Source organism: Haliotis rufescens, unplaced genomic scaffold (genome assembly GCF_023055435.1).
Source record: "Haliotis rufescens isolate VD_foot unplaced genomic scaffold, xgHalRufe1.0.p SCAF_6, whole genome shotgun sequence".
Classification (NCBI taxonomy): domain Eukaryota; kingdom Metazoa; phylum Mollusca; class Gastropoda; order Lepetellida; family Haliotidae; genus Haliotis; species Haliotis rufescens.
This window is the reverse complement of record NW_025964334.1, coordinates 3,791,430-3,818,487: the sequence shown is the minus strand read 5'-3', so window position 1 is coordinate 3,818,487 and position 27,058 is coordinate 3,791,430. Positions and strand designations below refer to the sequence as shown.

At 43.2% G+C, this 27,058-nt stretch overlaps 1 protein-coding gene across 3 annotated transcripts in view; it reads left to right on the top strand.

The window, feature by feature from the left end:
• The window catches only part of LOC124113511 (tumor protein p53-inducible protein 11-like), a 532,733-nt gene that overhangs the window by 223,876 nt on the left and 281,799 nt on the right, over nucleotides 1-27,058 (top strand). The gene's annotated exons all lie outside the window — the stretch shown is intronic.

Sequence of the window (27,058 nt, the reverse complement as noted above, 5' to 3'; positions counted from 1 at the left end):
TTGAGGGGGTGACCTGACTGTAATGAGGGTGTGACCTGACTGTAATGATGGCATGACCTGACTGTAATGAGGGTGTTACAGTCTGACCTGACTGTAATGTGAGTGTGACCTGACTGTAATGAGGGCGTGACCTGACTGTAATGAGGGTGTGACCTGACTGTAATGAGGGCATGACCTGACTGTAATGAGGATGTGACCTGACAGTAATGAGTATGTGACCTGACTGTAATGAGGGCGTGACCTGACTGTAATTAGGGCATGACCTGACTATTGAGGGTGTGACCTGACTGTAATGAGGGTGTGACCTGACTGTTATGAGGGCATGACCTGACTGTAATGAGGGTGTTACAGTCTGACCTGACTGTAATGTGGGTGTGACCTGACTGTAATTAGGGCGTGACCTGACTGTAATGAGGGTGTGACCTGACTGTAATGAGGGCATGACCTGACTGTAATGTGGGTGTGACCTGACTGTAATGAGGGTGTGACCTGACTGTAATGAGGGCGTGACCTGACTGTATTGAGGGTGTGACCTGACTGTAATGAGGGTGTGACCTGACTGTAATGAGGGCGTGACCTGACTGTAATGAGAGTGTAACCTGACTGTTATGAGAGTGTGACCTGACTGTTATGAGAGTGTGACCTGACTGTAATGAGGGCGTGACCTGACTGCAATGAGGGTGTGCCCTGACTGTAATGAGGGTGTGACCTGACTGTAATGAGGGCGTGACCTGACTGCAATGAGGGTGTGACCTGACTGTAATGAGGGCGTGACCTGACTGTAATGAGGGTGTGACCTGACTGTTATGAGAGTGTGACCTGACTGTAATGAGGGCGTGACCTGACTTTAATGAGGGCGTGACCTGACTGTAATGAGGGTGTGACCTGACTGTAATGAGGGAGGTTACAGTCTGACCTGACTGTAATGTGGGCGTGACCTGACTGTAATGTGGGTGAGACCTGACTGTATTCAGGGTGTGACCTGACTGTTATGAGAGTGTGACCTGACTGTAATGAGGGCGTGACCTGACTGTTATGAGGGTGTGACCTGACTGTAATGAGGGTGTGACCTGACTGTAATGAGGGAGATTACAGTCTGACCTGACTGTAATGAGGGTGTGACCTGACTGTAATGAGGGCATGACCTGACTGTAATGAGGGCATGACCTGACTGTAATGAGGGTGAGAACTGACTGTAATGAGGGAGATTACAGTCTGACCTGACTGTAATGAGGGTGTGACCTGACTGTAATGAGGGCATGACCTGACTGTAATGAGGGCATGACCTGACTGTAATGAGGGTGAGAACTGACTGTAATGAGGACGTGACCTGACTGTAATGAGGGTGTGTCCTGACTGTAATGAGGGCATGATCTGACTGTAATAAGGGTGTGACCTGACTGTAATGTGGGTGTGACCTGACTGTATTCAGGGTGTGACCTGACTGTAATGAGGGTGTGAACTGACTGTAATTAGGGCATGACCTGACTGTAATGAGGGCATGACCTGACTGTAATGAGGGTGTGTCCTGACTGTAATGAGGGCATGACCTGACTGTAATGAGGGTGTGTCCTGACTGTAATGAGGGCATGACCTGACTATAATGTGGGTGTGACCTGACTGTAATGTGGGTGAGACCTGACTGTAATGAGGGTGTGACCTGACTGTATTCAGGGTGTGACCTGACTGTTATGAGAGTGTGACCTGACTGTAATGAGGGCGTGACCTGACTGTTATGAGGGTGTGACCTGACTGTAATGAGGGTGTGACCTGACTGTAATGAGGGAGATTACAGTCTGACCTGACTGTAATGAGGGTGTGACCTGACTGTAATGAGGGCATGACCTGACTGTAATGAGGGCATGACCTGACTGTAATGAGGGTGAGAACTGACTGTAATGAGGGAGATTACAGTCTGACCTGACTGTAATGAGGGTGTGACCTGACTGTAATGAGGGCATGACCTGACTGTAATGAGGGCATGACCTGACTGTAATGAGGGTGAGAACTGACTGTAATGAGGACGTGACCTGACTGTAATGAGGGTGTGTCCTGACTGTAATGAGGGCATGATCTGACTGTAATAAGGGTGTGACCTGACTGTAATGTGGGTGTGACCTGACTGTATTCAGGGTGTGACCTGACTGTAATGAGGGTGTGAACTGACTGTAATTAGGGCATGACCTGACTGTAATGAGGGCATGACCTGACTGTAATGAGGGTGTGTCCTGACTGTAATGAGGGCATGACCTGACTGTAATGAGGGTGTGTCCTGACTGTAATGAGGGCATGACCTGACTATAATGTGGGTGTGACCTGACTGTAATGTGGGTGTGACCTGACTGTAATGAGGGTGTGACCTGACTGTATTCAGGGTGTGACCTGACTTTAATGAGGGTGTGAACTGACTGTTATGAGGACGTGACCTGACTGTAATGAGGGTGTGACCTGACTTTAATGAGGGCATGACCTGACTGTAATGAGGGTGTGACCTGACTGTAATGAGGGTGTGACCTGACTGTAATGAGGGTGTTCAAGGTTTCTCAGACCACCACATCTTTATCTAGAAATTCCCCTTTGTTTGAAAAGCTCACCAGCAACCTGGTTGTATGTTGTGACTTGTGGATCAGATGGTCCAACTCTGTGGCTGGGTTAATTGTGTCATTGTGCCCCGTCAGTGTGGATCATTCTGTGATATCAATCACTTGTTTGTCTGATCCAGCAGATTATTCGCAGACCCCTGACAGGTAGCTGGATTATTGCTGATTGGTGTTAACAACAAACACGCAAGCAGGTAGTCTGGAACTACCTGATATATTTGCAATATCCAGTCAGGGAGTGATCGATTGAACGATAATGTAATTTGCTCGAGCTCATGCCTCTTATTATCAATCTGATCACAGGAGGCCAGGGCTCCCCGGACTGGTTGTTATTGCCTGGTGATAACTGGACTGTAGGATTATGTAGAGCACAGTGTTGACTGGACAGGTGCTTGCTGGAGGAGTGAGACCGGTCATGGAGAGGCTTCACCAGCACCTTCAGTTGTGAGACTTTTCAGGGGGCACGGCGGGAGGTTTATTTCCTGAAGGATAGTTGTTCAGCAGATGTGTAGTGCTTTTAATTAGGGTTTCATACAGCTCAGGATGAGGCGGGACCTACATGTTAAACCATTCGCATGTCATGACAAGCCTGGGTTTGATTCCCTACATGGTACAGTGTGTGAAGCCCATTTCTGTGGTCCCTTTTGGGATATTGCTGGAATGTTACTGAAAGAAGGAACTCACTCACTCACTCACTCACTCTCAAAACCCACTCTCAAAACCCACTCACTCACTCTCAAAACTCACTCACTCACTCACTCTCAAAACCCACTCACTCACTCACTTACTCACTCACTCTCAAAACCCACTCTCAAAACCCACTCACTCACTCTCAAAACCCACTCACTCACTCACTCACTCTCAAAACCCACTCACTCTCAAAACCCACTCACTCACCCACTCTCAAAACCCACTCACTCACTCACTCACTCACTCACTCACTCACCCACTCTCAAAACCCACTCACTCACTCTCAAAACTCACTCACTCTCAAAACCCACTCACTCACTCACTCACTCACTCACTCACTCACTCACTCACTCACTCACTCACTCACTCACTCTCAAAACCCACACACTCACTCACTCACTCACTCTCAAAACCCACTCACTCACTCACTCACTCACTCGCCACAGTGACTGTTCATTAACTGTAATGTTGTGAATGGAATATAAATGCATAGCTTTTAGTGGTTAATGATCTCTGGCTCTCTGCACAATGGGATCTTGGCGCTGGGAATAGAAGTCCCACAGTTAAACATACACTTATAATAGAGCCCATCGATTCATGGAGCAGATACCTGCTTGTAAACACATGTCTTCTTGTAATGACTTCTCCCCTGGAATCTCTTACTGGAATCCGTTACTGAAATGTGTGACTGGAATGTGTGACTGGAATGTGTGACTGGAATCTGTTACTGAAATGTGTGACTACCGCTGAAAACACTAAACAACATTAATAACAATGACTGTTGCGGAATATTTATGTGATTGAGAAATTGATAAATTTCAGATCGATTTTTGAAGGCAGTTTCCTGTGAGATCTGTGAATATTATCCCAGCTCACATGGTTAACGAGTCAACCCCACCCCCTACCATGCTACAAATTAGTCTCTCGAGTTCATCTCCTGTCCGTTGCGAAAACAAGTTGAAGGCATTTGAGCCACCAGATGTGTATATAAGTACTGTCATTGTCTCCAGCGATATTGATCTCTGTGATTGATGCTGGGGACAGCATGTCATTCAGTCCGAACTATATGGACTCACTTGATTCTGTTATCCTGTGAAGAGAGTTGATTTGACGTCCTGCAGTCTCTCAAATGGGTTTCGATATCAATTAGATTTACCTTGTCAGCTTTCTCATCAAGGACATCCATTATAGATCAAATGTATTATTTCAAATTGATCATTATGGCAGATTATGATCTTATCGTATCGGATAGCTTTTCCACTGTGTTTCATGGCCAGCATGTTATTGGATGTGTGTAGTGATGGAGTGAGTTAGGTAGTTATTTTAAGCACTTTCACCTATGTTTAGGAGCAATTTCATGGATGGGAATGAAAATATCAAGTAAAATAAGACTTCTCGTTAGAGATGCCAATTGCTGATCACCATGTCCATATAAGGAGAACTATCATACCACAAGACGTGTAACAAATTACTCCAGCAACAGCCATTAATATGTAAAATGTATTCTTTAACAGAAGCCTGTATGGTCAGTCCCTCACCAGTGTTATACTCTGACCACCAACACTTGGTACCTATTGAATCTCTGACAAAGGTCACTGGGTACATATTGAACCGCTGACCAAGGTTATTGGGTTCATATTGAACCTCTGACAAAGGTCACTGGGTACATATTGAACCTCTGACAAAGGTCACTGGGTACATATTGAACCTCTGACAAAGGTCACTGGGTACATATTGAACCTCTGACCAAGGTCATTGGGTACCTTTGAATCTCTGACCAAGGTCATTGGGTACCTTTGAATCTCTGACAAAGGTCTTTGGGTACATATCGAACCTCTGACCAAGGTCATTGGGTACCTTTGAATCTCTGACCAAGGTCATTGGGTACCTTTGAATCTCTGACAAAGGTCTTTGGGTACATATCGAACCTCTGACCAAGGTCATTGGGTACATATCAAACCTCTGACCAAGGTCTTTGGGTACATATTGAACCTCTGACCAAGGTTATTGGGTTCATATTGAATCTCTGACAAAGGTTATTGGGTACCTTTTGAATCTCTGAGCAAGTTCAGGGGCACGGGTTGCCCAGTCTTTTAAGACGCCGCAATTCGCTGTGCAGAGTTGCGTCTCTTGGGCACGCAAAAAACCTATGATTGTGGGTTCGAATCCCGGTTCGCCCCAATTATGTTTCTAGGTTTGTCAGCACCATATCCGTGCTTGTGGGTTTCACTGAAGTGGTAAACGTCTGAGACCTGCATCACTTGGGACTTTCCTCCCACATTAAGCTAACACGCCGTGGTATAAAATGAATACTGACCAAGTTCATTGGGTACCTATTGAATATCTGACCAAGGAATCACTTAAGTTAATACTTTGACTTGCTGTTTGCAGATTTAAGTTGTTCATATAGTGGAAACAAGCCCCTTTTCCGACATTCCTACTATGACATCCCTTCTGCATATGACCAACCCAAGGCGTCATGACACGGATGTAATTGCATGGTATTCTGTAAGAGTTCAATATTTGTTCCTCAAATCGATTCAGTTATCCACGAAGGTATTAGCTCTGTCAGATGATTCTTGTTTGAAGCAGCGCAATATAAACACGAGGACATTACACACAAATATTTACCTGCGTTAACTAAAGTACCAGTGAACTGAGTGAGACATGGATTTGTCTACAGTGTCTCGTGGTCAGGCAGATATTTCATGCTGTCGTGTTTACCAGAGACAGCCAGAGGCATCAATAAACTTCGACACATTTCCTGCTGAGCTAGGAACGGAGGACTACTCATTACTTTGCAGACCTGGACGACTTGATGACTCTTCTTTTAGACAGAGTTTGTGCTTATCTACAAGTGTGTGTGTGTGTGCGCATTAACATGTTAAATAGGCAAATGTCTGGATCTAAGTGCCATGAACCGGCCTTCACTACTTGAACATGTCGACATCTCCTGGGTACCATGTTGTGTTGGTTTTTAGTAATTCAACATTTGGACATCTCCTGGGTTCCATGTTGTGTTGGTGTTTAGTAATTCAACATGTCGGCATCTCCTGGGTACCATGTTGTATTGGTGTTTAGTAATTCAACATGTCGACATCTCCTGGGTACCATGTTGTGCTGGTGTTTAGGTAATTCAACATGTCGCCATCTCCTGGGTACCATGTTGTGTTGGTGTTTAGTAATTCAACATTTGGACATCTCCTGGGTACCATGTTGTGTTGGTGTTTAGTAATTCAACATGTCGACATCTCCTGGGTACCATGTTGTGTTGGTGTTTAGTAATTCAACATGTTGACATCTCCTGGGTACCATGTTGTGTTGGTGTTTAGTAATTCAACATGTTGACATCTCCTGGGTACCATGTTGTGTTGGTGTTGAATAATTCAACATTTGGACATCTCCTGGGTACCATGTTGTGTTGGTGTTTAGTAATTCAACATTTGGACATCTCCTGGGTACCATGTTGTGTTGGTGCTTAGTAATTCAACATGTCGACATCTCCTGGGTACCATGTTGTGTTGCTGTTTAGTAATTCAACATTTGGACATCTCCTGGGCACCATGTTGTGTTGGTGTTCAATAATTCAACATTTGGACATCTCCTGGGTACCATGTTGTGTTGGTGTTTAGTAATTCAACATGTCGACATCTCCTGGGTACCATGTTGTGTTGGTACTGAGTAATTCAACATGTCGACATCTCCTGGGTACCATGTTGTGTTGGTGTTTAGTAATTCAACATGTCGACATCTCCTGGGTACCATGTTGTGTTGCTGTTTAATAATTCAACATTTGGACATCTCCTGGGCACCATGTTGTGTTGGTGTTGAATAATTCAACATTTGGACATCTCCTGGGTACCATGTTGTGTTGGTGTTTAGTAATTCAACATTTGGACATCTCCTGGGTACCATGTTGTGTTGGTGTTTAGTAATTCAACATGTCGACATCTCCTGGGTACCATGTTGTGTTGGTGTTTAGTAATTCAACATTTGGACATCTCCTGGGTACCATGTTGTGTTGGTGTTTAGTAATTCAACATTTGGACATCTCCTGGGTACCATGTTGTGTTGGTGTTTAGTAATTCAACATTTGGACATCTCCTGGGTACCATGTTTTGCTGGTGTTTAGTAATTCAACATGTCGACATCTCCTGGGTACCATGTTGTGTTGGTGTTGAATAATTCAACATTTGGACATCTCCTGGGTACCATGTTGTGTTGGTGTTTAGTAATTCAACATTTGGACATCTCCTGGGTACCATGTTGTGTTGGTGCTTAGTAATTCAACATTTGGACATCTCCTGGGTACCATGTTGTGTTGGTGTTTAGTAATTCAACATTTGGACATCTCCTGGGTACCATGTTTTGTTGGTGTTTAGTAATTCAACATGTCGACATCTCCTGGGTACCATGTTGTGTTGGTGTTGAATAATTCAACATTTGGACATCTCCTGGGTACTATGTTGTGTTGGTGTTTAGTAATCCAAAATGTCCGAATCTTTGAGCTGCATACTGAAAATATAAGGCATTCATTTCTGCAACCCAGCAGTATTCAAGCATTGGTGTCAACATTCAGTAATTCAAAATGTCGACATTCAATAACACAACATGTCGACGTCCCAGGGTCGGAATGAGTTTGCCTTCACAAATTGTTGCCCATTGTATTACCTCAATGCTTGGAGTGAATGAGTTAGTATGTGAGTTTTGTGTTAAGCTGCTTTTGGAGAAATTCCAGCAATATCACGGCGGCGGACACTAGAAATAGGCTTCACCCATTGTACCCATGTGGGAATCAAACCAGGGCCTCTGGCTATGATCAGTGAACGGTTGAACCAGTAGGCTACCCCACTGCCCCATTAAGCTTGGATGTGTGCAGAAATAATAGAAATAATTTAATTATGTGCTCATAGGGAATGAAGGTCTAGACCCCAGAACCCCTGTTGGTTTAAGAACACTGTGTAAGTTTTTAATAAATATTGACGATTATAGCTTCAGGCTTGGATAAATTAGTGGAGGAAAAATATGGTTATTGAGTGAATTAATGATTCAGTTCATCTTTAAACCATCATGATTCATCTTATTCAGAAATGGGATCCTAATTGTTTGTTTCATAATTATGTGTAGAACCAAGAAGTATAGATATTTTCTGTGTCTAACCTTCGGTTCAGCTTAACCAACAAATCAAGGAAAGAAAGTATGCAAGAGAAAAATGGCCATTCAGATCAGAGATATCCATGGAATGTTTGTTCCCTCGACTGAGCACTGCGCCTCTCGTCACATTGCCTGATACCAGACTAATGTTGGTGATACCCTGGGAATAGCCCCAGGGGAGACAACCTTGGTCTGGTAAGCCGCGAGAGCACAAGGGATGCCTCTGACAGTCTGCCACTCCAAATATTACATCTTTGTAGATTCCTCTCTCCAGCTTGAAGACGCTAAAACTCACAGATTTAGAACATGATCACATGATGGGAGATGTCTATAATGAAACCAAACTGAATGCTTGCTGAAGCTGGATGATATTCAGCGCTGCATCATTAAGCCATCCGTTGACCACAGGCTTCCTGATCAGACGATGGCAGTAAAAGATCTTGACATGATTAGGGATTTCAAAGCCACACAGACATCGGGTTCCTGCCGGACGGATAAGTTCAGTATTTAATGATCAGACTGTCTTTTTTCAAGTTTTAGTTCATGGCATTGTTTTGTGTAATTAATAAGGAAAATATGGGAGCACGTTCTGGCTTTGTGGCTTGGAGAGGATCTATATCCCTGTTTTGAATTTTTGCTATTTTTTTAGGCCTCTTCATCAGAAACTGGCTGGAAGTAACAAGCCATTTCACATCCTGCTATAGGCCTTGTCAATACTTCACATCGTGTATGGGCGAGGGGAATAAGAAAGGTTTGATTAAGACATGCGTCCCGGAGGCTATCAGGTGTCTCTGTACCTTGGTGGCTTGACACTGCCAATCAATAGGCTACATGATTTACACATTATGAATGCTACATTTGCTACACATAAAGAACTGGTACAAATAATATAAAACTGATTTGTTGAGAATCTATCGGCAATACGTTGGGGGAGAGGGGGGGGGGGGGGGGGGGGGGATTCCTGGTTAGAATTGGTCCCTAGCAACCTGAGGCGACTTTATGGATCGGAGGGGCAGGCTTGTGGATTTGGTGGATGTCTTGTTAAAGTACACCAATGGTGTGGATTGTTGTTCATAATAGCTATCACTGGATTGTCTGGTCCAGACTGGATTATTTACAAGCACTTTTATTTTCCACAGCTACCACAACAACAACCACAGCATACCACAATAACTACCACAACATACCACCACAACAACCACAGCATACTATCATAACCAGAGCATACCAATACAACTACCACATCATACCACCACAACAACCACAGCACATCACCACAACCATCACAACTACCATGCATACCACCATAACTGCCACAGCATACCACCACAGCAACCACAGCACATCACCACAACCATCACAACTACCATGCATACCACCATAACTGCCAACAGCATACCACCACAGCATACCACCACAACTACCACAGCACATCACCACAACAACCACAGCATACCACCACAACTACCACAACCACCACAACATACCACCACAACCACCACAGCAACCACAGCGTACTACAACAACTATCACAGCACACCAGCATAACTACCACAACTACCATGCATACCACCATAACTTCACAGCATACCATCACAACTACCAATGCATACCACCACAACAACCACACCACACTACCACAACTACCACACCGCAACCACTACAACCACCACAGCATACCACTTCAACTACCACAGCGCACCACTGAGACTACTGGAGCATGCAACAGCTCTCTGACTTCCTGGTCTGAAGTATCACCTTCTGGCAGGCTATCAGATTTAGCCAGGGTATTTCTGGTATGTTAGCTCCAATTTGCAAATTAACAGAAAAAACTTGCTAGACTTGCAGAGAAGACCTGTCCATGTGCACACGAGATGGACTATTGTTCCTTGCTTCACTTGGTCTAAGATCCTTAAACTGAATTTCCCACATTGCGGTGGTTACCATGGTAATGCCCTCAGTGCCTATAGCAGTATCGGTCACAATAAAACATGAACATCACCTGGTCCAAGGTTGTCCGACGTTGTTCAGCCCTTTCAACCCCAGAATGTGAGATCTGTCCACCCCTTTCACCTCCAGAAAGTGGGAGCTGTTCCCCCCTCCATCACACCCAGAATGTGGGATCTGTTCCCTCCCCCCCCCCCCCCCATCACACCCAGAATGTGGGATCTGTCCCCCCCCTTTCACCTCCTGAATGTGGGATCTGTCCCCCCCTTTCACCTCCAGAAAGTGGGAGCTGTTCCCTCCTCCATCACACCCAGAATGTGGGATCTGTTCCCTCCTCCCCCCCCATCACACCCAGAATGTGGGATCTGTCCCCCCCTTTCACCTCCTGAATGTGGGATCTGTCCCCCCCTTTCACCTCCTGAATGTGGGATCTGTCCCCCCCTTTCACCTCCTGAATGGGGGATCTGTCTCCCCCCTCCCCCCCCCCCCCCCCCCCCCCATCACACCCAGAATGTGGGATCTGCCCCCCCCCCCCACCCCACCGCCCATCACACCCAGAATGTGGGATCTGAAATGTTGCTTGCTGAGCATGCTCAGTTACTATATGTCTACCTAACTGTTATGGGTCTTCCCTTGTGTATACATCTGGAGATCTGTAGTATTATCTGTCCATCATATAGTGCATTAGGAATTGTTGCCATGTCAGGAAACCTCAAAACTGATTGTGTCAATGTATGGAGCTTATATAAAATTGTTTCTGCTCTGTGACCTCATGTGTATATTTATTGTTGTTTGTTTGTTTGTTTGTAAATTGTTCATTGTTTAAAGCAGCACTCAGCAATATTCCAACTATATGATGGTGGCCTGTAAATAATCTAGTCTGGGCCAGACAATCAAGTGTTTGACATCATAAGCATCGATCCACGCAATAGGGATACGATGACATGTATCAACCAAGTCAGCAAGCCTGCCACCGATCCCATTAGTCACCTCTTATGACAAGCATAGACAAGCATAGTCACCTTTTACAGCAAGCATGGGCTGCTGAAGACCTATTCTACCCTGGATCTTCACGGTTCGTATATTTATTGGATTATATTGCAACTTAAAGAACAGTAATAGGCATTAATGTCGAGGGGAAGAATTATGAAGGATTATCGATATGAAAATTGTGTCATTGATATCTTACATTTTGTGATGAAATATAGTTTTAGTTTACCGAAACAGACTTGTTAATTGCCGAAGTCGGAAAGCAATCAGCCAATCATGTGTTACAGACTGAATACCCTCCTCTCTGTCCATGTACTATTTTCCTAAATAGTATTCCTTAATTGTCATTTACTAATTCGGCAAAAAGTCCCTGGCTAAAGGTAGAATTTGAAACAGAAACAATGCCAACATTGCCCTTTAGTAATGTTTGTTTTCACTGACATTTAAATCTGGAAAGGAAGTCATAAAATGAAATGAAAACCGTATCTATACATTTGAGCTCTGATCTATTGAGTGTCAAGTGTCAAAAAATAGTAAAACAAATTAAGATCAATGAGAATTGAATGCAATTTAAAAAAGATTATTCTGCGAACTTGATGTTTAGTTAAATACGGATCTATTTCATTCTGGAATGTTCCAGTGCAAAATGAATGACGTTTTCCACAACTCTCACCGGTCAGCTGAAACTACCTTTGCATCATGTCAGCAATTACTGACAATCATGAATGGAAAATTATTGCAAGATCTGTGTATGAACAATTTCACTCTTCCTCAGCTATTAAATTCACAATTAGCACCTTTATTCATGTACTGCTTCTAAATTCTGTTCAGTACGCTATTTTTGTTATATCTTAAAGGGAAACAAACACCCTAACGTTGAAAGTATTGAAATATAGATCATCTTTTTGTTTACGGATTCAAAATTTGCTTATTATGGACTATAATCGCAACTGGTTTGCGTGTGCGAATACAACTGTATTGAATAAAGGACTGCAGCCAAACTGACTTGTGTTTGTGATTAATGCATGCACTTGAATGGGTGGAGCTGTATTATGCACAGTGAAAAAGCTACATCGTACACCTTCAGAGAATTTAGGTAAACAAACAGGTGATAACAAACTTTGTTGATAAAAATGTGAAATTTGAGATAAATATCACTAGACATGATGATAAACCATTTCAATTGTACTTTCTCTCCTTCCTGCATTGTTTTATTCTCAGACATACAGATTTCCATCTGTATTCTCTCGTAATTAAGCCAGAAATAACAATCAGCCAAGCGCACATTTTCCACCAATCTTTTGGTGAATCGGTTTATAAATATTCAATATCATAACTTGAAGCCTAATTTTGATGCAGTGGTCGGATGAATTGTATCTGAAACTATTATTAAAGGTCTGGGGTATATAGTTATACCAAGGTTCCGTCCGTCTGTCCGTCCGTCCGTCCGTCCATCCGCGATTTCTCTTAAACTATTCAGTGGATTCATCTCAAACTTAGTACATATAATCTGTGTCATATGGAGGGGTGCAGTCAAAGAAAAAAATTGTTTTTATTAATTTTCCATTCTTTTATGAATTTTTCAAACCCTAACCCTATCCATTATTTAATTTGAAACTAATGACACGCTAGGTGGGTCGGGGGTATTTAGTGAGCCATGCTCACTTTTTTCACTTTTTGTTACATCAGTACTAATATATTCTAATATGGATTTATTTTAGTTGCAGCTTCTCACTATATATATTTAGAAATAACCATAAGCAAACCACGTTGGAATGACTGGTTGCTATTGCCGGATTAATTTACATATAAGGCCCGCATTCTTGCTAGAGCGAATGAATGAAAACAAAAACTGAATATCGTAATTACAGGCTGTTTCCTTGTGTCGAGGAATGATCTGTCAATAGCCACATAAGGAACAATATCCCATGCATCTGAACCTACACAAAGAAACTTGTACGATGTCACATGTCTTTGTAACTAACTAATATCTTAAATACATACAGTATTTCAGAATATTATAACCTGTGTTTGTGTCTTTCAACTGATCATGTAAGTTTGTTTCATGTGTTTCACAAAGGTGTCATGTGTATCATGGTAAGCTGAGATCGTGCACGTGACAACAATGTTCTTAATGTCCACTGTTCTTAGAAAAACCATTTTGTTGGATAACAATGAGCAATCAATCAATGTATTATCGACTAATTCTTTGAACAAAGTATGTTGTTTTTACGTCGGCACCTCACTGCCACGTGCGTATTGCATAACATGTAATACATTCACCACATCAGACTTGTTGTTAGATAGAAAATAAACATGATTTTATAACCAGATAGTATAATAATGGGACTGCATATTTCAGTTTGGATTTGTTACTGTATTTCCGGTGTTACGTGCTCGAGGTGATCAGCTGATAAAGTTTTTTGCGATGGGAAAAACATTTATTTAAAATGTAAGTCAATTTTGGGAGCCAATTGTTACCGTCCGCTATAACCAAGGTATTAAGGGTGCAATAACGAGCAAACACTAAATTATGATATGAAAGTGACACTTGAGTTTATTCTTTTTGTTCATACATCCAGCACCTCAGATGTCCAATTGGCAAAAACATATTTCCGAATCCAAACACGAGAAAATTGAAATCGGAACCACTGATTGCCACATGTCCTTGACACCCCCACAGGCAGGGGTGAATGTTATTGAGTTATTTTGCACAGTCTTTGTCAGGTAATCTGAGTGGTCTTCACACTAATTATACCTGTAATAATGCCATTACCTGAGGACCAGGTGTAGGGTTAATACCATGAAACATTGATGACAACAAGGGAATAGTTATTGTTGTATTATATGCAAATTGCCTGAAAATAATAGTCATTTCTGTTTTGAGTCTATAACTGAACTTGATTATTGAAAAAAACAATATATACTCATTTTTTTTTTATCCAAAACTACATAATTATAACAAATGTTATGTTTGGGACAACACTTTCTCAGTAAAGTACAGTTTATAGTACTTTTGGGGTTTATGTTCCATACTGGATTCGAACCCACGCTGCCAACCAAAAAGTATTCTGTACTTTACTGAGAAAGTGTTATCCCAAATATAACATTGGCATTTTATGTTCATATGTAATTATACATACACATTTACACACGCAGACAAATTTGCAAGGTGAAAGGTTTAAGTAAGTGTCATTGAATCAAATGCGAGCATTCAAGGGGATTGCGTATTTGCTCAAAGTTACTTCTCCGATATTTATGGATAATTATTTGATATTTAGTTATGGATTATTGATCTCTATTACCTATATTGATGGCCAGCCCTAATTATTACTATATATCACACTGTCCATTGCAACATTGACACAATGTGGCTACTGATTGTGGACATGTCAGCACCAAGTGTTATTCCAACTGAAAAACGTGCAATGTCTGACATAAGATGATCTCCCCAGGTTCAATATAACATGGAAATGAGTTGCCAAGGTGATGTTGTTAACTGAAGAGCTGTAACATACTCAAGGCTATTAACAGTTGTGTGGAATATACTGCTGTCGGCAGTAGATAAAGTCTGATCGAATCTCTAGATACCATACTTATGTTTACTGTGGTACATATAGGTTCCTAATGACACGACTGACTAGATAACACAGAGTCCTTAGTTCCCGACTCTGAATGTATACTTCACAACTTATCTCAGGGATATCAAGGTGTGGGCATTGTATGACGGACTCTGTAGAGGTGCTGTCATACAAATAGTATTTGACACTTTTTTCACTTGTATTTAATTGTGACCATGTGATTTCTAAGCCTAACAAACAAAACCAACAATTGTGAAAGTGTTTTTTAATTTAATTTTTCAACATAATCTCCCTGCTTTTCAATACACTTCTCATATCAATAGTGAAGCTTTTCAATTCCAGTCAGGAAGAAATTTTCTGAAGCCCATTCATGGCAGCTTTGAGGTCATCGTTGTCGTCATAGCACTTTTCACGAAGGTATTCTTTCAGTTGAGGAAACAGGTGGAAATCACTTGGTGCCAGGTCTGGCGAGTATGGAGGGTGAGGAAGCTCTTCAAACCCACATTGTCGCACAGCAGCCTTTGCAAGTCGAGAGGTGTGAGAAGAGCATTGTCATGAAGTAGTAGAACTCAAGCAGTCGGCATTCCTCACCTGCTTTTCTTTGATAGAATCTCTCGGGCGATGAAGCAAATCAGTATTGTAGGCACCTTTAATCTTCTTTCTAAGTAAGCAACAAGGATCAAACCCTTTGCACCCCAGAAAACAGTGGCCATAACGTTTTTCACTGATCTTGAAGACTTGAATTTCTTTGGTGCCGGAGAAGTGAAATGGTGCCATTCCATGGATTGACGGTTATCATCATAATGGTAGCCCCATGTTTCATCACCTGTTACTAATCTCTTTTTTAATTTGACGAAATCCTCCTCAATTAGCTCTAAATTTTCTCTGGCAATGTCAGTTTCCTTAAGATCAGAATTTAGAATGTTTGGTACCCAACAGGCAGATATCTTATTCCGTCTGTAAATGTTCATGAATAATAGTTTCAATGGATCCATGGCTTAGACCTGTGTCTTCCTCAAGTTCTGCAATGGTAATGCGTCTGTCTCACAGTACAAGTTTTTCTATCTCCTTGATTGAATCTTCATTGACTTGATGACTGCTTGGTTCTCGTTCTCATTTGAACCCCTATCACGTTCAACTGGCTGTCACTAATATACAAATGGCCTCAACAACTTGTTGACTTCTGATCAAATTCTTTTTGAGGAGACTAAGTCTGTTTTGGATGTGCTTGACCTCGGGGTCACATGACTAATTAATAATAATTTATGCATTTGTATAGCACAGCATTCACTGTGCATAAGTGCTCTGTGTACACAATGAAACTTATAGTCAGTGGGAGTGTTTTTTGAACAGGTGGGTCTTGAAGTTTTTTTTGAAGCAGGAGAGTGATGAGGAAGTCTTTATGGAGAGAGGGAGTTCATTCTACTTGGAGCTTGCTGTGTAGGCGAAGGATCGCATGCCGAGTTGTCATAGTTAGCCAATCAGAATATTGGTGGGACTGTCGCTTGCTATGTGCTTGATGCTGGTTGGCGGACAGAAGTTTACTTTGTTGATATATATCATTTCATTCACATTTTTCTTTACTATCCCTACTGTTTGGGAGTCTCAGTTCGGGGGGCTGCAAGGCCGGGTAGGCATCTGTAATACCTTTGTATTAATGACACAACTCGAGCTCAATACGAGCCAACTTTACTTCGGCCATGTGACGGTCAGTACAAAAACTTGGTCCGGCAATCTCAAATCAACAATACATATAAAACTCGAATCTGTAAACGAAACAGGATCCATATCAGCATCACCCATAAGTTAAGCCTGTTAATTATTCGCATCATGCTTGTTGTAAGAGGCTGCTACAGGATCGGGTGGTCAGGCTCGCTGACTTGGTTGATGCATGTCATCGTATCCCAATTGCATAGATCAATGCTGATGATGTCAATCACTGGATTGTCTGGTCCAGACTCGATTATTACAGACTGCCGTCACGTAGCTGGAATATTGTTGAGTGTGGCGTAAAACAGCAAATAAACAAACAAACAATTTGCGTAACAGTTTGTTTTTGTTTGTTTTCTTCAGTTGTTGTAATAAACAGTCATGCACGAGGTCGAGTTGTCATTCGAGGCCACCTTATTTCAGAGAAACAAATTGTATGGTGTCGAAACAAATTGTATGGTGTCAAAACAAATTGTAACTCTGACCGAATCTTGTTTCTATAAGTTGTTGTCAGCTGTGTTAAAAACGGTTCAAAGAATTCTGTATTCCTCACTCAAGTTGAGAAGCATATTTTCACTCCAACATCTGGTGAGTGAGTGAGTGAGTGAGTGAGAAAGTGAGTGAGTGAGTGATTTGGGTTTAACGCCGCTTTTAACAGTATTCCAGTCATATCACGGCGTGTCAGCTTAATGTGGGGGGAAAGCCCGAAGTGATGCAGGACGTTTACCACTTCGGGTATGGTGCTGACAATCCTAGAAACATAATCGTGGCGAACCAGGATTCGAACCCACAATCATAGGTTTCTGGCGTGCCTAAGGGACGCAACTCTGCACAGCGAATCGCAGCGCCTTAGACGACTGGGCCACCCGTGCTCCCCCAACATCTAGACAGCATGCTAACGACTCTATCAGTTTCACTACAGTAACTGTATGCTGATGTCCGGATACATGTACAATAGTATCTATTATCTCGGTGCTCAAGTCTCGATCACGCTGCTCAACTGGAAGTGATACCAGGGAGCTCCATATCATGTTCCGCATCATGAAGATGACACGTGTCAGGATGTTGTTGCTGTCTTTGTTACAACTTATCATTGTTGTGAAAGTAATATTATGCTATTGATCAGCTGTTAATAGTAGCATATGTGACCACCAGGAGTATGGGGCATTATGGGTTCTAGGATACAATTGTCCTATGATGTCATAAAGACGTTTACTTCAGTGAAGATCAATGTGTGTGATGTCATGTATCTCTGTAATAAATATGAATTGACGCTTGTGGGTTGTATTTTTGTGTTCTGAAGATGATGTAGTTTTAAAACATGATGAAAAGTCAAAGTGGGATTTGTCACCCATAAGGTGCCGGTCTCATGGTTGGTCACATATTAATTAACACAATGGATTCAGGTTTGTGTCCATATTGTGTTCACATCCACTCAGCCAGATTGTGTTCACTTCCACTCAGCCAGATTGTGTTCACCTCCACTTGGCCAGATTGTGTTCACCTCCACTTGGCCAGATTGTGTTCACCTCCACTTGGCCAGATTGTGTTCATCTCCACTTGGCCAGATTGTGTTCACCTCCACTTGGCCAGATTGTGTTCACATCCACTTGGCTAGATTGTGTCCACATCCACTCAGCCAGATTGTGTTCACTTCCCCTTGGCAAGGTTGTATTCACCTCCACTTGGTCAGATTGTGTTCACCTCCACTTGGCCAGATTGTGTTCACCTCCACTCAGCCACAATGTGTTCACCTCCACTTGGCCAGATTGTGTTCACCTCCACTTGGCCAGATTGTGTTCACATCCACTCAGCCAGATTGTGTCCACCTCCACTCAGCCAGATTGTGTCCACCTCCACTTGGCCAGATTGTGTTCACATCCACTCAGCCAGATTGTGTTCACCTCCACTTGGCCAGATTGTGTTCACCTCCACTTGGCCAGATTGTGTTCACATCCACTCAGCCAGATTGTGTCCACCTCCACTCAGCCAGATTGTGTCCACCTCCACTTGGCCAGATTGTGTTCACATCCACTCAGCCAGATTGTGTCCACATCCACTCAGCCAGATTGTGTTCACTTCCCCTTGGCCAGATTGTATTCACCTCCACTTGGCCAGATTGTATTCACCTCCACTTGGCCAGATTGTGTTCACCTCCACTTGGCCAGATTGTGTTCACCTCCAATTGTACAGATTGTGTTCACCTCAACTTGGCCAGATTGTGTTCACCTCCACTTGGCCAGATTGTGTTCACATCCACTTGGCCAGATTGTGTTCACATCCACTCAGCCAGATTGTGTTCACATCCACTCAGCCAGATTGTGTTCACCTCCACTTGGCCAGATTGTGTTCACCTCCACTTGGCCAGATTGTGTTCACATCCACTCAGCGAGATTGTGTCCACCTCCACTCAGCCAGATTGTGTCCACCTCCACTTGGCCAGATTGTGTTCACATCCACTCAGCCAGATTGTGTTCAACTCCACTTGGCCAGATTGTGTTCACCTCCACTTGGCCAGATTGTGTTCACATCCACTCAGCCAGATTGTGTCCACCTCCACTCAGCCAGATTGTGTCCACCTCCACTTGGCCAGATTGTGTTCACATCCACTTGGCCAGATTGTGTTCACCTCCACTTGGCCAGATTGTGTTCACCTCCACTTGGCCAGATTGTGTCCACCTCCACTTGGCCAGATTGTGTTCACATCCACTCAGCCAGATTGTGTTCACATCCACTCAGCCAGATTGTGTTCACCTCCACTTGGCCAGATTGTGTTCACCTCCACTTGGCCAGATTGTGTTCACATCCACTCAGCCAGATTGTGTCCACCTCCACTCAGCCAGATTGTGTCCACATCCACTCAGCCAGATTGTGTTCACATCCACTCAGCCAGATTGTGTTCACCTCCACTTGGCCAGATTGTGTTCACCTCCACTTGGCCAGATTGTGTTCACATCCACTCAGCCAGATTGTGTCCACCTCCACTCAGCCAGATTGTGTCCACCTCCACTTGGCCAGATTGTGTTCACATCCACTTGGCCAGATTGTGTCCACATCCACTCAGCCAGATTGTGTTCACTTCCCCTTGGCCAGATTGTATTCACCTCCACTTGGCCAGATTGTATTCACCTCCACTTGGCCAGATTGTGTCCACATCCACTTGGCCAGATTGTGTTCACATCCACTTGGCCAGATTGTGTCCACATCCACTCAGCCAGATTGTGTTCACTTCCCCTTGGCCAGATTGTATTCACCTCCACTTGGCCAGATTGTATTCACCTCAACTTGGCCAGATTGTGTCCACATCCACTTGGCCAGATTGTGTTCACCTCCAATTGTACAGATTGTGTTCACCTCAACTTGGCCAGATTGTGTTCACCTCCACTTGGCCAGATTGTGTTCACCTCCACTTGGCCAGATTGTGTTCACATCCACTCAGCCAGATTGTGTTCATTTCCACTCAGCCAGATTGTGTTCACCTCCACTTGGCCAGATTGTGTTCACCTCCACTTGGCCAGATTGTGTTCACCTCCACTTGGCCAGATTGTGTCCACATCCACTCAGCCAGGTTGTGTTCACTTCCACTTGGCCAGATTGTGTTCACATCCACTTGGCCAGATTGTGTTCACCTCCACTTGGCCAGATTGTGTTCACCTCTACTCAGCCAGATTGTGTTCACCTCCACTTGGCCAGATTGTGTTCACCTCCACTTGGCCAGATTGTGTTCACCTCCACTCAGCCAGATTGTGTCCACCTCCACTCAGCCAGATTGTGTTCACCTCCACTCAGCCAGATTGTGTTCACCTCCACTCAGCCAGATTGTGTCCACCTCCACTTGGCCAGATTGTGTTCACCTCCACTTGGCCAGATTGTATTCACCTCCACTTGGCCAGATTGTGTTCACTTCCACTTGGCCAGATTGTGTTCACATCTACTTGGCCAGATTGTGTCCACATCCACTCAGCCAGATTGTGTTCACCTCCACTTGGCCAGAATGTGTCCACCTCCACTTGGCCAGATTGTGTTCACTTCCCCTTGGCCAGATTGTATTCACCTCCGCTTGGCCAGATTGTGTTCACCTCCACTTGGCCAGAATGTGTCCACCTCCACTTGGCCAGATTGTGTTCACTTCCCCTTGGCCAGATTGTATTCACCTCCGCTTGGCCAGATTGTGTTCACCTCCACTTGGCCAGATTGTGTTCACCTCCAATTGTCCAGATTGTGTTCACCTCCAATTCGCCAGATTGTGTTCACCTCTTCTTGATCAGATGGAGTTCACCCTCACTTGGCCAGATTGTGTTCACCCCCTCCTAGATTATGTTCACTCCCTCCTAGATTGTGTTCACTCCCTCCTAGATTGTGTTCACTCCCTCCTAGATTGTGTTCACACCTCCTAGATTGTGTTCACTCCCTCCTAGATTGTGTTCACCCCTCCTTGATTGTGTTCACCCCTTCTTCTAAGATTGTGCTCAGTTTCACATACCCACTCAGGCTTTAGCTCACTTTGGCTTATGATCCCAAATGAGCTCCTGTCTAAGGCCTATCTTCAGGAAATGTCATCTGTTGTAGTCGTCCTGTAGTGGGAGCCCACATTTTCTCATCTGCGACTGCTGGACCAATGATGATGAATCTCGACATGTTCCCACCATTGATGACATCAATGCAGTTTCTTCAAAGGTTGTGATCAATTTTGTGCTTTTTCTTCAGAATTAAATGCTTAGAATGTTGAAAAAGTGTTTCTTTTTCTCAGACTCAAAGATCCAGATTATTTAAACTTTGTGAGTTAAACTTTGTAATGGTATTGCCTGGAAGTAGTTTTTTAGACACAATCAGGACGCGCATTCAACTCCGTCTGATGCATGATGCTGCCAAAAAAATGTCCGACTTACATTTTCTCTGAAACATGCTTTAACGTTAAATCTCTTACAGGCATGAATATTGAAAGTTATTGTTTGTTCAGCATTTGGCTAAACATCCTATCAACATGCAGCTGGTTGTCAGTCCCCTGAGACGTCACAAGAAAACAAACACTTTGTGAAGGAAATCTGACTCTCCTGCACGGCAGGATACAGTGGGTTCATCGTCTGTAGACCAACACTTAGTCAATTAAAACATTGATTTCTTTTTTTTTCCAAAAGAACCTTTCCTCTTCTGCTGTTTTCATATGCTGTTGCATATGCTGCTGTTAGTCAATGAAACTAGACTTGGTCAGTTTGATCTAGACTTGCCTAGACTTTTAGCAAAAGCAAATACCTAAAAAATATATATTCCACAGTCATGGTGCAGGACTACATCTTATGTTGTCTTAGATTATACAGCCATACAGCGGGAGTATTTAGGGACCAGCCATACAATGAGAGTTTTTAGGCACCAGCCATACAATGAGAGTATTTAGGCACCAGCCATACAATGGGAGTATTTAGGGACCAGCCATACAATGAGAGTATTTAGGGACCAGCCATACAATGAGAGTATTTAGGCACCAGCCATACAATGGGAGTATTTAGGGACCAGCCATACAATGAGAGTATTTAGGGACCAGACACACAATGAGAGTATTTAGGGACCAGCCATACAATGAGAGTATTTAGGGACCAGCCATACAATGAGAGTATTTAGGGACCAGCCATACAATGGGAGTATTTAGGGACCAGCCATACAATGGGAGTATTTAGGGACCAGCCATACAATGGGAGTATTTAGGGACCAGCCATACAATGAGAGTATTTAGGGACCAGCCATACAATGGGAGTATTTAGGCGCCAGCCATACAATGAGAGTATTTAGGGACCAGCCATACAATGAGAGTATTTAGGGACCAGACACACAATGAGAGTATTTAGGGACCAGCCATACAATGAGAGTATTTAGGGACCAGCCATACAATGAGAGTATTTAGGGACCAGCCATACAATGAGAGTATTTAGGGACCAGCCATACAATGAGAGTATTTAGGGACCAGACACACAATGAGAGTATTTAGGGACCAGCCATACAATGAGAGTATTTAGGGACCAGCCATACAATGGGAGTATTTAGGGACCAGCCATACAATGGGAGTATTTAGGGACCAGCCATACAATGAGAGTATTTAGGGACCAGCCATACAATGGGAGTATTTAGGGACCAGCCATACAATGGGAGTATTTAGGCGCCAGCCATACAATGAGAGTATTTAGGGACCAGCCATACAATGAGAGTATTTAGGGACCAGACACACAATGAGAGTATTTAGGGACCAGCCATACAATGAGAGTATTTAGGGACCAGCCATACAATGAGAGTATTTAGGGACCAGACACACAATGAGAGTATTTAGGGACCAGCCATACAATGAGAGTATTTAGGGACCAGCCATACAATGAGAGTATTTAGGGACCAGACACACAATGAGAGTATTTAGGGACCAGCCATACAATGAGAGTATTTAGGGACCAGACACACAATGAGAGTATTTAGGGACCAGCCATACAATGAGAGTATTTAGGGACCAGCCATACAATGGGAGTATTTAGGCGCCAGCCATACAATGAGAGTATTTAGGGACCAGACATACAATGAGAGTATTTAGGGACCAGACACACAATGAGAGTATTTAGGGACCAGCCATACAATGAGAGTATTTAGGGACCAGCCATACAATGAGAGTATTTAGGGACCAGCCATACAATGAGAGTATTTAGGGACCAGCCATACAATGGGAGTATTTAGGGACCAGCCATACAATGGGAGTATTTAGGGACCAGACACACAATGAGAGTATTTAGGCACCAGCCATACAATGAGAGTATTTAGGCACCAGCCATACAATGAGAGTATTTAGGCACCAGCCATACAATGAGAGTATTTAGGGACCAGCCATACAATGAGAGTATTTAGGCGCCAGCCATACTATGAGAGTATTTAGGGACCAGCCATACAATGAGAGTATTTAGGCACCAGCCATACAATGAGAGTATTTAGGCACCAGCCATACAATGAGAGTATTTAGGCACCAGCCATACAATGAGAGTATTTAGGGACCAGCCATACAATGAGAGTATTTAGGCGCCAGCCATACTATGAGAGTATTTAGGGACCAGCCATACAATGAGAGTATTTAGGGACCGGCCATACAATGAGAGTATTTAGGGACCAGCCATACAATGAGAGTATTTAGGGACCAGACACACAATGAGAGTATTTAGGGACCAGCCATACAATGAGAGTATTTAGGGACCAGCCATACAATGAGAGTATTTAGGGACCAGCCATACTATGAGAGTATTTAGGGACCAGCCATACAATGAGAGTATTTAGGCACCAGCCATACAATGAGAGTATTTAGGGACCGGCCATACAATGAGAGTATTTAGGCACCAGCCATACAATGAGAGTATTTAGGGACCGGCCATACAATGAGAGTATTTAGGCACCAGCCATACAATGAGAGTATTTAGGGACCGGCCATACAATGGGAGTATTTAGGGACCGGCCATACAATGAGAGTATTTAGGCACCAGCCATACAATGAGAGTATTTAGGGACCAGCCATACAATGAGAGTATTTAGGGACCAGCCATACAATGAGAGTATTTAGGGACCAGCCATACAATGAGAGTATTTAGGGAACCAGCCATACAATGAGAGTATTTAGAGAACCAGCCATACAATGAGAGTATTTAGGGACCAGACATACAACGAGAGTATTTAGGCGCCAGCCATACAATGAGAGTATTTAGGGACCAGCCATACAATGGGAGTATTTAGGCACCAGCCATACAATGAGAGTATTTAGGGAACCAGCCATACAATGAGAGTATTTAGAGAACCAGCCATACAATGAGAGTATTTAGGGACCCGCCATACAATGAGAGTATTTAGAGAACCAGCCATACAATGAGAGTATTTAGAGAACCAGCCATACAATGAGAGTATTTAGGGACCAGCCATACAATGAGAGTATTTAGGGACCCGCCATACAATGGGAGTATTTAGGGACCAGACACACAATGAGAGTATTTAGGCACCAGCCATACAATGAGAGTATTTAGGCACCAGCCATACAATGAGAGTATTTAGGCACCAGCCATACAATGAGAGTATTTAGGGACCAGCCATACAATGAGAGTATTTAGGCGCCAGCCATACTATGAGAGTATTTAGGGACCAGCCATACAATGAGAGTATTTAGGCACCAGCCATACAATGAGAGTATTTAGGCACCAGCCATACAATGAGAGTATTTAGGCACCAGCCATACAATGAGAGTATTTAGGGACCAGCCATACAATGAGAGTATTTAGGCGCCAGCCATACTATGAGAGTATTTAGGGACCAGCCATACAATGAGAGTATTTAGGGACCGGCCATACAATGAGAGTATTTAGGGACCAGCCATACAATGAGAGTATTTAGGGACCAGACACACAATGAGAGTATTTAGGGACCAGCCATACAATGAGAGTATTTAGGGACCAGCCATACAATGAGAGTATTTAGGCGCCAGCCATACTATGAGAGTATTTAGGGACCAGCCATACAATGAGAGTATTTAGGCACCAGCCATACAATGAGAGTATTTAGGGACCGGCCATACAATGAGAGTATTTAGGCACCAGCCATACAATGAGAGTATTTAGGGACCGGCCATACAATGAGAGTATTTAGGCACCAGCCATACAATGAGAGTATTTAGGGACCGGCCATACAATGGGAGTATTTAGGGACCGGCCATACAATGAGAGTATTTAGGCACCAGCCATACAATGAGAGTATTTAGGGACCAGCCATACAATGAGAGTATTTAGGGACCAGCCATACAATGAGAGTATTTAGGGACCAGCCATACAATGAGAGTATTTAGGGAACCAGCCATACAATGAGAGTATTTAGAGAACCAGCCATACAATGAGAGTATTTAGGGACCAGACATACAACGAGAGTATTTAGGCGCCAGCCATACAATGAGAGTATTTAGGGACCAGCCATACAATGGGAGTATTTAGGCACCAGCCATACAATGAGAGTATTTAGGGAACCAGCCATACAATGAGAGTATTTAGAGAACCAGCCATACAATGAGAGTATTTAGGGACCCGCCATACAATGAGAGTATTTAGAGAACCAGCCATACAATGAGAGTATTTAGAGAACCAGCCATACAATGAGAGTATTTAGGGACCCGCCATACAATGAGAGTATTTAGAGAACCAGCCATACAATGAGAGTATTTAGAGAACCAGCCATACAATGAGAGTATTTAGGCGCCAGCCATACAATGAGAGTATTTAGGCGCCAGCCATACAATGAGAGTATTTAGGGACCAGACACACAATGAGAGTATTTAGGGACCAGACATACAATGAGAGTATTTAGGCGCCAGCCATACAATGAGAGTATTTAGGGACTAGACACACAATGGGAGTATTTAGGGACCAGCCATACAATGAGAGTATTTAGGTAGCAGACACACAATGAGAATGTTTAGGGTCGATCAATACAGTGGGAGTAATTAGGGTAACAATGGGAATAGTTAGGGCCCATAAATTCAATGAGAGTATTTGGGCACCAGCCATACAATGAGAGTATTTAGGGACTAGCCATACAATGGGACTATTTAGGGACTATCCATACAATGGGACTATTTAGAGTCCACCAATACAACAAGAGTATTTAGGTACCAGACACACAATGGGACTATTTAGAGTCCACCAATACAATGAGAGTAGTTATGTCCCTTTGTTTTCTGGATCCCCTGGTTCTAATCCCGGACCATCCTGGTTGTTAGTCCTGGTTTGTCTGCACCAGCCCAAGCTCATAGCTTCACCCAAGTGGTCTTGATTTCACTCCTGGCTTTCCTCCCACATTTAACTGACTGTTTAACTAAAATGTGGTTAAACTAAAATACTGTCTGAATGTTGGTAAACCTAATTCACGCTAACAACCTTTGTAGCTTTTTTAAGTTGAATACTTAAGCTCTGAAATACTACTGTATATTACAAAACTGTCTAAATTACTTCTGAATAAACTCTACACTTATTTAAATATATTGATATTTAAATGCCATACTGGTATGAAATACTACTGTTTAATACTGCATTGTCTACCACTTCAAAAACTTAAATGCCAGATTCACCCTGATTGTTTCTAGGTTTGTCTGCACTATACCTGTGGGTTTCACCAAAGTGGTGAGGTGAGGTGAGGTGAGGTGAGGTGAGGTGAGGTGAAATTGGGTTTAATGTCACGTCGAAGATTACTGCACTTATATAACGACGTGCATGCACGATCACCAAAGCGGTAGACATGACATGGATCTTTTCTCCGACTTGACTCACATCATATAATTGAATGATTTAACTGTTCAAGGTGGAGTTAAACCAAACTCACTGACTCATAAACCTTACC